Source organism: Juglans microcarpa x Juglans regia, chromosome 8D (genome assembly GCF_004785595.1).
Source record: "Juglans microcarpa x Juglans regia isolate MS1-56 chromosome 8D, Jm3101_v1.0, whole genome shotgun sequence".
NCBI classification, from domain to species: domain Eukaryota; kingdom Viridiplantae; phylum Streptophyta; class Magnoliopsida; order Fagales; family Juglandaceae; genus Juglans; species Juglans microcarpa x Juglans regia.
Window position 1 is genome coordinate 27,767,181 of NC_054608.1, and position 14,167 is coordinate 27,781,347.

At 34.7% G+C, this 14,167-nt stretch overlaps 1 long non-coding RNA gene across 1 annotated transcript; it reads left to right on the forward strand.

Annotated features, from left to right (window-relative positions):
- Window positions 1–5,752: 5,752 nt before the first annotated feature.
- Window positions 5,753–14,167, forward strand: LOC121242627. Its single transcript, XR_005935931.1, has 2 exons — window positions 5,753–5,967; window positions 13,885–14,167. It is a non-coding gene; the product is annotated as an uncharacterized LOC121242627 (long non-coding RNA).

Genomic DNA, 14,167 nt, shown 5'->3' on the forward strand with positions numbered 1-14,167 from the left:
CTGGTACTGTGAGACACCCCTACAGACCATTAACCACCACGGTTAACACCACTGTGAGCTGCATGCTCCTACCTCTTTTGCCAACCTAACGAGTATGCCACAACACCACTACCACGAACCACCAAGCACTGAAGCCTAGCCTCCTGCCAACCAGCCGCCTCCCAACACCTCACTGGACCATCGTTGGAAGCCACCAGTCGTGCCTAGCTGCAACATGATGGGACAGGCCGCACGGCCCAGCTTATCTGTGTCCTCAAACAAAAACCACCCCACGAACTCGTACCACCCAACCACTGCCTCGTACACACCACTACCATGCAAGCCTCCCACGTTCCCTAGGTTCCAGCCACCATTTCACAACGAGAGCTCCACCTTGCCGCCACCCTTCACCATGAAACCCAAGCCACCATCGTAGGCTAAGAGGCCTCTGTTTCCACTTACCAAAAAACAAAGCATGCCTTCCTTCTAACTTTGCCTCCATGCAAGCTGCCCAGTCACTTGCCATCCGTGCGCCATAGCCCAGCCGTGCACCCGCTAGTGGAGCCACCACAGATCACGAAGCACTGCAGCCCCAGTTGCACGGTCCGTAACTCCCTCTCCCTCTTTCTCTCGGGATGTTCCATCTATCTCTCTCTTTCTCAGTGCCGACCGCACCTTACACCGTCGACCTAGCCAGCCACTGCTCATCACCCCTGGTCTTTTCTCTCGGTGAGCCCAGACTTTATTGCACGGTTTTGTATTTCTCAAGTATTTCGTTCGCATTTTCATAAGTAGTTTCGGTTTTAGTTTTTGGTCCCTACCTATGATTTTTTCAATAGTATAAATAAATCACTTTAATACTTTATCGTATAGCATTTGTAAAGAAATTGTTTTAATATATTTATATTACTACATCTAGTTTATAAGTCAGTATGCATTCTTGCCATTTGATGTCTATTTTGATATTGAGTTTGATTTATTTGAGATGTTTCATGTGGGTCATGTTTAGTGTGAAATTATAATTTCATATAGATAATATTTAAAGATCTAGAATTTTTGTTATATAGTAATAATTGTTATAACTATTTTCATCAGTAAATAATAAGATTTTATTTTTATTCTAAATGGTTTAAAATCGATTTAAGTATATTTTACTAAATGAGTGTTTTATTGTTTATATTATTTGAATTTGAATATTTTATGAATTATTATTGCTTAAGAAATTTATGATTTCCTACTAGATTATATGTTGGATGTATTAAATTATCGTTTTAATAATAGTTTATAGAGATATGAGTTTAAATATCATTAAGTTAATTTTTAGAAAGAATTTAAGTTGTTTTGCCATATTTGATAAAATTATTTTATTATAAGTTAAGATTATTATTATTAATTGTTTTTAGTGATAATATATTTATTAGATTCTTGATAACTAGATAGTTATCAAAAGCTATTTCCGTAGTATGAATTTAAGTAGATGGAGAGTTTCAGTAGTCATTTTTTAGAAGTTTAGTAACGTTTAGTATTCTGTATAGGTAACGATCGGTATTCTTTCGACACGATTGTGGAAAGATTCAGAAAAGTTAAAAAGTCCACGTAAGCGGGGTTCATATACTAGTTTTGCATAAAAGAAATGAAAAGAGGTTGACTTTGAAAATATACATGTTTATTTTTGAAAATAAATCTGAAAATGACCTCAGATGTTTGTTCTGCATATGCATAAATTCTATATAAGAGAAAATATTTTCTGTCATGACTGGTGTAGACATGAGCCAATTTTTGTGCATTCTATTTCTGAACTATGTAAAAAGAGCGAATATGAAAATCTAAAACTTTTTGCTATGAACAAATGAAGATGTTTTTATTCTGTTTATTTCGAACATGTAAAATGATCTGGAGCTATTCAGTATTTTTTTTTGATATGACGTGTCATCTAAAAACCTTGGCATGAAGTTCTGATTCTGTATCTGAATGTGATCTGGTTCCGGTGATATTCCGTTATGTTTCTGTTATGGCCCAGCCACGAGTATAATGGAAGTTTATAACCCTACCACGGGGTGAAATATGGTATACGGCCCAACCACGGGTATAATGGTGGTTTATAATCCTACCACGGGGGTGAAACATGGAATATGGCCCAGTCACAGGTATAATGGTGGTTTATAACCCTACCACGGGGGTGAAACATGGTATACGGCCCAGCCACGGGTATAATTGTGGTTTATAACCCTACCATGGGGTTAAACATGGTATTTGTCCCGATGTGATGCTATGAGAGGATATGAATATAATGTTTCATTTTGGATATGCCAAAGGATTTTCTTTCCGGGAACATGTTTGTTTTTCTGAAAATTTGCTTTGATGTTTTGTACCAAGTTTTGTTTATGCGTTTCGAAAGTAAATATGTTGTTTATGCATTCTGAAAGCAAATTTTTTTGTTTTGCATACCAAACTTTATAAATGCTCATGTTTACATACTAGTATATGCTCTCTACTTGTTGAGTTGTTGATAACTCACCCCCTTAATCTTCATAACATTTTTCAGATGATTTTGGATGTTTCAGTTGAGGATCAAAATTTTGAAGCTTTGGGTGAGATGATTTAAGAGTAGTGGATTAAGTATAGAAAGTTTTCAATGAGTATTGGCAATTTTTATTAAGAAATTTTATTGTGTTATGATGACTTGGAATTTTGGAAAATTGGTTATATTGAGGAAATTAGTTTGAATTGAAATTTATTTATGATATTGAGAATTTGGAGTCTATAATTATATTGTTGAATTGTGAGTGTTAGTGACAAGAAGTAACTCTCCGACTCTTGTGGGACCGGGGCGTTACACGTTTTATCTATTAATAAAAGCTAAATGTCAAAAGATAAAACTTCTTTAATTACGTATACGACACATAATGGCATAGTTAAACAAAATAAAAATACTCTAACCATAAAATAATTACACAAAATAATCTCACAAACTGACATGGTTTGATATGGCTCTTCAAATTGTAAAATTACTTTTATTATAAAGTAAATCTAACGAATCAGATAAAATCGCATCAGTGCATATACCATTCATTAAGGGTCTTTCCTTTTCCATGTTTAATTCAAATAGACATATATAAGAATAGAGCAGTAGTGAGAACATTGACAGCAACAATTTGAATCACCCATTGGAGCTGAATCAGAGAACTGCAGAAATCTATACTTCTGGTCTGTTTAATTATTAGCTTCGATCCTTTCAACCAGATTCGGGTTGTGATGAATTAGTGTTCTAGGTAGAACTTCATGTAGCAACCAGCTTGTAGTGATATTGCAGTAACCCTCAAAACTCAACAGTAGAACCTCATGTGTAATTCTTAAAATTAGTTGCCATAGAAAAACAAAAAGGCTCTTCGAGATTTTGCAAGAATTATTCAACAAGCTGTTACAGCTTGCACACTGCATTATTCAACAAAATCGCTCTCAAATCCATAGTGATTGTAATTAATTTGTCTCTCTCCTTACAAGTGAATACTAGTGATTCTATCTTGTAGGGTCATGCTTAAGTAATATTATAGGAAAAAAAAAAGATATATTTTGTGATTTATGATTAAGATTATCTACAACACCATAGAAATATTTTTCCCAATGGACAGTGCATGGGTCATGATCATGATAAAAAAATTTGATGCTCTGAAGGCTGGCACCCGGCTTGTTAAAACATGAAGAGAAACTCGAAATACATAGGCAGTGTAGAGAAAAAACTCATTCTCATTGATCTGATTTTAATTACACATAATCTACTGATTCATTACAAAAGCTGGAAGAAAAAGCTCTAAAAACTAACTTTAAATCTTCTATACAATCACAAGAAATAATCTGTAACTTTTAGGGGCAGCATGGTTTAGACAGTGCTTTAAATCAAGTTCTTGACACTTCATGTGTGTAGTCATGCTTTTCACAAATCTTTTCAGACCCAAGGCTTTCTTCCTTTTTGCTGCTGCCTTCTGCTTCTTGTGTGCTGCCGTATGTTTTATTTGCTTTTGCTGCTGCATGTATTTCTTGAGTGTTGCAGTGTACTTCATGTTTGCTTTTGCTACTGCATGTGTTGCTTTGTGTGTTGTAGCTTTGATGCTTAGTGTCCTCATTTCCTTCTTGCTTGCAATCCTTATCATTACATTTTATTTTGTGAGACGGCCCACAGATCATGCTTAATTTAATATATATATATATATATATAAATATATATCTCACAGCTAGCTGCTAGCCTTATGATCTGGTCAACATTCAAAGGGAGGAATTGGCTAGGAATATTAATCAGCCGGCCACACCCTCCTTTAAGAATTTATATAATATCCCAACTTTGAATCAATATACGAATACTTTTTATAATGTTTTTTTGTGATCTTACCAATTATTAGCCCTCATGATGTCATTCCATGACGTTTGGTCTAGAGTATACTTTGGAGATCGCCTTATGTGTGTGTGTATATAAAATACAAGAAAACTGCTTATTTGTCAAAAATGATTATTTCTTACCAAAATGAGTCTATTTTTGTCGCAAATAATCCTTCACAAATACTTGTTTTTCTTATAGTATATGATGTTTCATGCCGGTAAAGACAATATTTCTAAGATGATTGTATTTAGACTAAAATCATTCCAGAAGAAGCTTTGAGATTGGGTGTAACATCATGTGTGTGTGTGTGTGTGGGCAGCCAAAAATAAATTATAGTTATACCTGGAAAATTATTATAAGGTGCACGGATGATGTAGTATTCTCATTTTATTACAACATGCCATATAATTAATATATAGCATCCTCTTTTTTCATGCAATCAATACTGAAGACAAAAGACTAGATATCTGTCTGGATTTTCTCAAAGTAGTCTTCGTTTGATGATGATCAACTGCTTGGGAGAAATTTGGTGGCTTTGAGTCATGCCATATAAGTCTCACGCATATTTATTGCTGCTCACATAAGTATTTTGGGTATATATGGTAGGGCTTACTACTTGATCTCAAACTTTATTTATTTCCCCTTCAAGCATATACACAGATGACTGGCGCCACTACAAGGAAAACGAACATTTGTGACAATAATGAGTATTTGTGACAAAAACAAACTCATTTTAATAGAAAATAGTCATTTTCGCGAGAAATAAACAATTTTCTTGTAGTGCAGGTACTTAAGTTCCCCATGCATAGCTAGCTATGGGCAAGAATCTACGGTAATGTTCATGCATGTTAGACCAAAATTTGGCTTCTTAATTGGTGTGATCTCGTTCGTCTATAAATGAGTCTAACTATTCACGGAAATAAAAATGGAAATTCATAACATTATAATTATTGGAAATAGTCCTCGATCAACTCCAACTCTGTATTCTAACTCTGTATACAAATGCTAGACCACCCCGCTTAATTATCAATGGTCGTCTTAGGACGTACAAAACTGTAAAAACCTAGCTAATAGTTTGGTTTGAACATCTACATTGGTGATAATTTAATTGGTTTCTAGCCAAAAAAAAGGAGATGACAAGGTTGCCTATTCATTAATTATTAAGAGGTGATACTTCCTATTAGCTTTCACTAAATTAGGCAAGAAGAAATAATTACTAATTGTTTGTTGTATCACTATATGCGCGCTGAGTTCTATCAAGAATTAATTGTTGTTGAAATTACAGAGCTCATCAATGTGAGATATACATGAGATAATCTATTGATTTCTTTGTATTCCATGTAATATGTATTGCACACTTAATAAACTACATGCTTCTACATATTTCTATTCCATGCAACAATACACGCACAAATAAAAACTTATTACTATGAAAACTATCTTGGAAATTTGTGTTAAGTATATTGTTTGATATCAAAGAATGTCAATTTGGATTTGTTAGGTTTTCTCAGCTTAAATGGTTTAAACTTTCGAATAAAATGGCATATTCTCTTTTGTAGCTTTTTATGTAGGTCAGAAGGACAGCAGATCGAAAGTGATGATAATAGCATTTGGTAAGATACCTCTTCACCCTAGTTTCTTTTCGAGATCAATAAACAATAGAAACTCAAACTAGTCCATTCGGAACATTTGGTGTCTTCATCATGTGTCTTTAGTGCATATATATAAGCTATATATAAGTACTGATCTCCTTTCTTAACCCTTCCCCACGCATGGTACTGTGGCTAATGAACATGACCTCTTTAAAGTGTTATTTCAATAGATATCTAATTATAAGGTTCCTCTATTGGAAAATTTCTAAAACTAGCAATGACCCCCATTCAAACTAATTCTGTGTTGCATCGTTTCTTTTTTCCTACCTATTTCATGTTCCAAGGAGGCTTTATGTTTGCCAGCTAGTCAAAATTAAAGTTAACTCTCAATTCAGCTTAATTAATAGCTAATGCCAACACATCAGTATTATAATCTCCTCCAAGTTTAGTTTGGTGTCACCACAGAAAAAAAATGCAATTTTGATTAACTCTTGTTTATGCACTACATAACTTCTTAATCTTTATTCGTTCTTTACAGCTAGTAGTTTATCTGCAATAATTAGAGCTCTGATAATTGGTCTCTGCATCAAGAGAAAATTGAGATCCATTAAGATTATTCAGTTTTTTAATAAGGAGAGTCTAACGCATCAGAGTGTCGAAACATTTCTAAGGAACAATGGACCTTTTTCAGTAAGAAGATACAGTTACTCAGATATCAAGAAAATGACGAACTTCTTCAAAGATAAATTAGGCCAAGGAGGATATGGTTGCGTCTATAAGGGAAAGTTACGAGATGGTTCTTTTGTAGCAGTGAAAGTTTTGAAAGAATCAAAAGGCGATGCAGAGGAATTCATTAATGAGGTTACAAGCATTAGTAGGACCTCCCATGTCAACATTGTTACTCTTAGAGGCTTTTGCTTCGAGACCTCTAAAAGAGCTCTCATCTACGAGTTTATGCCTAATGGATCTCTCGAGAAGTTCATATACAAAAAAGCTCCACAAACAATTGATCATCAATTGGGATGGGAAACTTTATATATGACAAAACAATATAGCATCCTCTTTTTTCATGCAATCAATACTAAAGACAAAAGACTAGATATCTGTCTGGATTTTCTCAAAGTAGTCTTCATTTGATGATGATCAACTGCTTGGGAGAAATTTGGTGGCTTTGAGTCATATGTTTCGCATAGTATGTAGGCATGGGATCCTATATATGTATGTGTATATATATATATATATAGTGTTTCAAGCTTAGTTAAGCTAGTGGGAACATTAATGGTCCCGAAGATTTTAAATATAAAGTGTTTGGGATATGAGTTATGATTGCCACTTGTCTGAGAATGTGGCAGGGATTTGAGGAAAATGGTTCTCCATTCATGGTTCTCTTTGATGATGTTTGGAATATTGCCGGTTTCATTGATGGCGTCCTTTGTATAATAGGGGTCTTCGTAAATTCCAAGTATATGAGGCTTACAATCATGATTAAATTGGTGACTAGGGCTGTGCATAATGGGCCGTAAGCCCGACCCGTCCGAAAGAACCGACCTCTACAACCCGTGAAAGACGGGTTCATCGGGTCATTAGTTTGATATCGAGTTATAATAAAATCAACCAGTCGAAACCGATTCAATTCACGAAAAAAACGAAAACACTCTCGTCTCTCAACTTCGGGAACCCTCATCCCTGTCGCCGTTTGCCATAGCTGTCGCAGTCGCTGATCACAGATGTCATCGCAGATGGGTGCGTTCTCCTTCTCTCTCTGTCTTGTTCTAACTTCGAGCTTTGTTTGGTGCTCTGTGTGTGCGTGCGTGCGTGTGTAAGCAAGGGAAACAGATTTACACTCTGTCTCTGCCAATCAAACACTCCCTTGGGCTGGGAATCTACATGTTTGATCCCAATCAGAAAATTGTTACCCCGAAATGTGATTTGCCTTATTATCTTGATTTGGGTATATTCGTGAAAAAAAGAAAAAACAATGGTATTGTTGGTAATCGTTTGAAGGGATATTTTGTAGGGTTCATATGGTGGTTCCGGGGTCTTTGGCTACTGCAAATATAGTCTGAAGATCCCTGTAATTACTCTGGTCAGAGCTTCGATAATTAGAGATTTGAAAAATAAATTGGATAATTAATGTAGATGACAGAGATTTGGTTAGTCATTAGTAGAGTTTTAGTCATTAGTGGAGATTTGGTTAGTCATTAGTGGATAATTAACAACTGAAAAAAAAGCTGGAAAATAGTCCTAACATTGTGATTTGCTGAAAGTGTTTGGGAAAGAATTGTTGGGTTAGTAACTCGAAAACAGGTTGATACTTTATATTATATGGGTTGAGTATGAGCAATTTAGTCAGAGGTTTAGTAACTATGAGGTTTAGTAACTAGAAGCAATTTAGTCAGAGGTTTATATGGGTTGAGTATGGGTTAGAACTTCCTAGCATCTAGCTAGGAAGTTCTCTTTCTCTGCAAATTAAAACTGCATTTCATAGAGCTGTTTGAAAAGGGTATTCATAACTGACAGAATGCATTTCATAGAGCTAACACAATATTCATAACTGCATGAAAAGTGTTTGACAGAATGTTTTATCGACTTGATAATAAAATTTTTCTTTGCATAAACTCTACAATAAAATAAATTAAAAGCTAGTACTGTTTTTTGAGTGAGCTAGGATAAGTAACTACTTTTCAGATGAAAAACAAGTTTATATATGCCGTATAAACTTAGGATCATCTCCTAATATGTGCACTGAAGCTGCATCAACCTTTCCACTTCCACAAAGTTCAACACCCGCTTTTGCTTCATAAACAGTTGCCCAGGACAAGTTATCTTGCATACCATTCTCACAATCATCCATTATCGGAGCAGTGCACATGTTTGGATTGTTTGTATTTACATCCTGCAAGTCCATCGATCAGCAAAACCATTTTATTGTAAGTAATTTGTTTAATTATACAGGTACTTTCCTTAACATGGCTCATCCACTAATGAAAAACAAAACACAAGATTGAAGTTATTATCATCTTTTCCCTAAACTGATTGATAATTATAAAAATAAATACAATGGTTTTAGAAGCCCAGCTTAAATATACCAGACTAAGAACTTAGTAGCTAGAAGAAGTACACGTGCTTGTGCATTTGTGGGTTCAGTTCCAAATTTCCAATATCTATATATCCATAGTTGAAAAGCACTTCGTCCCCATATGTTAATGGCTGAGTGAGTGAGGGAAGGAGAGGTTTTTAGATCATTAGAAAATGATATTTTTTTCTGATAAATTTTCAGTTAATTTCCTAATATTTTGATTTTTATATGTTATATTATATGTCAGCTCATATATGGATTGCTTCGAAAGTGACACTCATACAAATTTAAGAGATAATGAGGCTGCTACTTCTTTAGAAAACCAATCACAAATGGCTTGAAATATTAACTTGTCTAGTGACACAAGTCTCCCAGTCCCTCCTCGTAAAAGGAGGGCAAATAAGGACCCCTCAGCAGTGTGGGACCATTTCACTAAAATAGATGGATGCCCTTTAAATGAACCAAAAATGAAGTGTAATTATTGTCACAAGATTTACTCTTGTCATCCCAAAAGACATGGTACATCAAGTATGCTACAACATCTTGGTATTTGTAAGCATCATCCTTATAGAATCAGACTTACGGATCAACAGGCTATGAGTCGTGAGGGGTCTCTTGAGGGAATTGGAGATAGTGATGTCAATAACTCGGCAAATGTACATAAGTTTGATTCAGAAAATGTACGAATGACAATTGCTGATATGATAATTTGTGATGAGCTTCCATTTAGGATAGCAGAAGCCCAAGGATTTAGGAAAGTATGTAGATCACTTGAACCAAGGCTCCAAGTGCCATCTCGAACTACTGCAACGAGAGACTGTATTAAACTATTCAAAATGGAGAAGGAGAAGTTAAGGAAAATATTTAAGACGGTTGGGCGGGTTAGTTTAACCACTGACACATGGACGTCGATTCAAAACTTAAATTATATGTGTCTTACTGCACACTTTATTGACTGTGAAGGGAAACTACACAAAAGAATTCAAAACTTTTGCATGATCCCTAATCACAAAGGAGAAACTATTGGAAAGTATGTAGATTCATGTCTACAAGATTGGGGTATTGAAAAGATCTTTACTGTTACAGTTGACAATGCTTCCTCAAACGATGTTGCTATTGAGTATTTGAGGAAGTTCATAGGAGGTCATTTGTTGGAAGGGAAGTATATTCACATCAGGTATTGTGCCCATATTATGAACCTCATTGTGAATGATGGGCTAAAAGATTGTGATGATTCAATCATAAGGGTGCACAATGCGGTTAGGTATGTTAGATCATCTCTCGCAAGAATGGATAAATTCAAAAAGTGTATAAAGAAGGAGAAAATTGGTTGTACAAAATTGGTATGCCTTGATGTTTCCACAAGATGGAATTCGACTTATCTAATGCTAGAAGTTGCGGAAACATTTAAAAAACCATTTTTACGATTGGAGAAGGATGATGATTCTTTTTTTCGTTATTGTCGTAGTGTGAACTTGAGCCCTCCAAACTCTAGTGATTGGGAGAGAGTTAGAGTATTGATAAAGTTTTTAAAGATTTTTTATGATGCTACTGTGAGACTTTCTGGCTCTTTGTATGTCACATCTAATGCATATTTTCAAGAGCTTTGTGGCATTCAATCACATTTGTCAAAAATGTGTCAAAGTAATGATGCAGTGTTGAAATGTATGGCAGTGAATATGAAGATTAAGTATGATAAATATTGGGGATTAATCGAGAAGACTAACTTGATGATATTTATTGTTGTTGTTCTTGATCCAAGATGCAAATTTAGTCTTTTGCATTTTTGGTTCAAAAAAATATATAGTGGCAATTTAGTCGAAGAAATGATTGCAAAAATGAAGCAATTGATGATTGAAATTTATGGAGAATATAGTGTTGTGTATGGGAGTTCAAGTGGAGTTTCCTATTCTGAGCCCCCTTCCTCAGTTGATCCTAGTATGAATGATTCTGATTCTCAACAGAGTTTTTGGGTTGAGTATGAGCAAGAAATAATTGAATCTAATTTAATGAACAAATCGGAGATCGATCAGTACTTGGAACATGGTTGTGAGGCACGAGCTCCAAATTTTGATATTTTAGATTGGTGGAAGATCAATGAAGTAAAGTATCCTATTTTGGCAAGAGTTGCATGGGATGTAATGGCCATTCCCGTTTCTACTGTTTCTTCCGAGTCAGCCTTTAGTACAGGGGGTCGGGTGCTTGACCCATTTCGTAGTTCACTATCTCCAAGAACAGTCGAGGCACTCGTTTGTTCACAAAATTGGTTGAGGGATCCAATACCCATTGATCTTCGTGCCTCCTTGGATAATATTGAAAGCTTTGAGGCGGAATTGGGTAATAAACTTATTTCTTATTTACATATTTATTAAACTTTTTCATAATGTTTATTTTTAATCATTTAATAATTATGGTGTGTTTTTTTAGAATTGGATCCAAAATCAAGTTTTACTTACGTTGATGAGGAGTAACTCAAGGCTTATGGTCTACATGATGGTATGCTTTTCATTTTCACTCATTTGTTATAGAAACTAAACCACTTTGTGTTGCCTTGAATTATTTGATGTGCTATTATTGATTTGGTGTTAGACTTTTTCATAATGGCAAATATAGAGGAAGAGATGGGAAGCTACTGTAATTTGTTCGTTGGATGCTCCTCAGTCTTTTATTAGTTGATGTTCATATTTTTGTAATTTAGATAGTTTTTGTAATAGATGACTTTTGTACATTTTTTTTATTAGTTCTAAGGAAGGTCTAATTTAGACATTTTTTTAATAGATAGTTTTATAAGTTCATCTTTATATTTTTGAGATCTTACTGATCTGTTTTGCATGCAATAATCTGACTGATAGTTAGGTTGTTTCATGGCTTAATATTTGCCATGTGTCTTTATTGAAATTTCAGAATGTTTCTCTTACTTATTTCCATAATTAGGATACCAACGTTCATATAGTTCATAAAGCAAGTAGCACCAGCAGCAGGGTAGGATAATAATATATATATAAAAAAAGAAAAATGAAACCCGACCCGACCAGTATAGTACAAGTGCGAGTCGGGTCGGTTTGGCGCGTGAACAGTGGCGGGTCGGGTCGGGTCGGATCGGATCGGGTCCAAACCCGGTTGGAGTTGATCAGGTTACAGCCCTATTGGTGACTATCTCCAAAGTGCTAGTTGAAGATGATAGGCATTTAGAGAAAAAAAATCATCTCAAGTTTTTGCCCGAAATTGAGAGTCTCAAGTGGAAAAGAAATAGACATATCAAACTGTAAGTCTCACAACATTTATTGCTGCTCACATAAGTATTTTGGGTATATATGGTAGGGCTTACTACTTGATCCAAACTTTATTTATTTCCCCTTCACGCATATATACAGATGACCAGCCCACTACAAGGAAACGAGTATTTGTAACGGATTATTTGTGACAATAATGAGTATTTGTGATTAAAATAGACTCATTTTAACATAAAATAATCATTTTTGCAAGAAATAGCTGGCCAGAAATAAAAAAATTTCTTGTAGTGTGGGTACTTAAGTTCCCCATGCATAGCTAGCTATGGGCAAGAATCTACGGTAAAGTTCATGCATGTTAGACCAAAATTTGGCTTCTTAATTGGTGTGATCTAGTTCGTCTATAAATGAGTCTAACTATTCATGGAAATAAAAATGGAAATTCATAACATTATAATTAATGGAAATAGTCCTCGCTCAACTCCAACTCTATATTCTGACTTTGTATACAAAAGCTACACCGCCGCACTTAATTATCAATGATCGTCCTAAGACGTACAAAACTGTAACAACCTAGCTAATAGTTTGGTTTGAACATCAACGTTGATGATAATTTAATTGGTTTCTAACCAAAAAAAAGGAGATGGCAGGATTGCCTATTCATTAATTATTAGGAGGTGATACTTCCTATTAGCTTCCACTAAAATAGGCAAGAAGAAATAATTACTAATTGTTTGTTGTATCACTATATGCTGAGTTCTATCAATAATTAATGCATGTGACTGCTTATTAATTGCATGTTATTGTTGTTGAAATTACAAAGCTCATCAATGTGAGATATACATGAGATAGTTTATTAATTTCTTTGTATTCCATGTAATATGTATTGCACAATTAATAAACTGCATGATTCTATATATTTCTATTCCGCACAAACAAAAACTTATTGCTATGAAAACTATCTTGGAAATTTGTGTTATGATCTTGTTGTTTGTCAAGTATATTGTTCGATTTCAAAGAATGTCAATTTGGATTTGTTAGGTTTTCGCTTAACTGGTTTAAACTTTCGAATAAAATGGCATATTCTTTTTTGCTGTTTCTTATGCAGGTAGGAAGGATAGCAGATTGAAACTAGTCATGATGATAACAACATTTGGTAAGATACCTCTTCACCGTAGTTTCTTTTCGAGATCAATAAACAATAGAAACTCATGAAACTAGTCCATTTGGAATATTTGGTGTCTTCATCATGTGTCTTCAGTGCATATATATAAGCTATATATAAGAACTGATCTCCTTTCTTAACCCTTGCCCATGCATGGTATTGTGGCTAATGAACATGACCTCTTTAAAGTATTATTTCAATAGATATCTAATTATAAGGTTCCTCTATTGCATCGTTTCTTTTTTCCTACCTATTTCATGTTCCAAGGACGCTTTATGTTTGCCCGCTAGTCAAAATTGAAGTTAACTCTCAATTCAGCTTACTTAATAGCTAATGCCAACACATTAGAATTATAATTCCCTCCAATTTTAGTTTGGTGTCACCGCAGAAAAAAAAAAATGCATTTTTTATTAACTCTTGTTTATGCACTACATGACTTCATAATCTTTTTTCATTCTTTACAGCTAGTAGTTTATCTACGGTAATTGGAGTTCTGATAATTGGCCTCTGCTTCATGAGAAAATTGAGATCCATTAAGATTATTCAGTTTTCTAATAAGGAAAGTCTAATGCATCAGAGTGTCGAGACCTTTCTAAGGAATAATGGACATCTTTCAATAAGAAGATATACTTACTCAAATATCAAGAAAATGACCAACTTCTTCAAAGATAAATTAGGCCAAAGAGGCTATGGTTGCGTCTATAAGGGAAAGTTACAAGATGGCTCTTTTGTAGCAGTGAAAGTTTT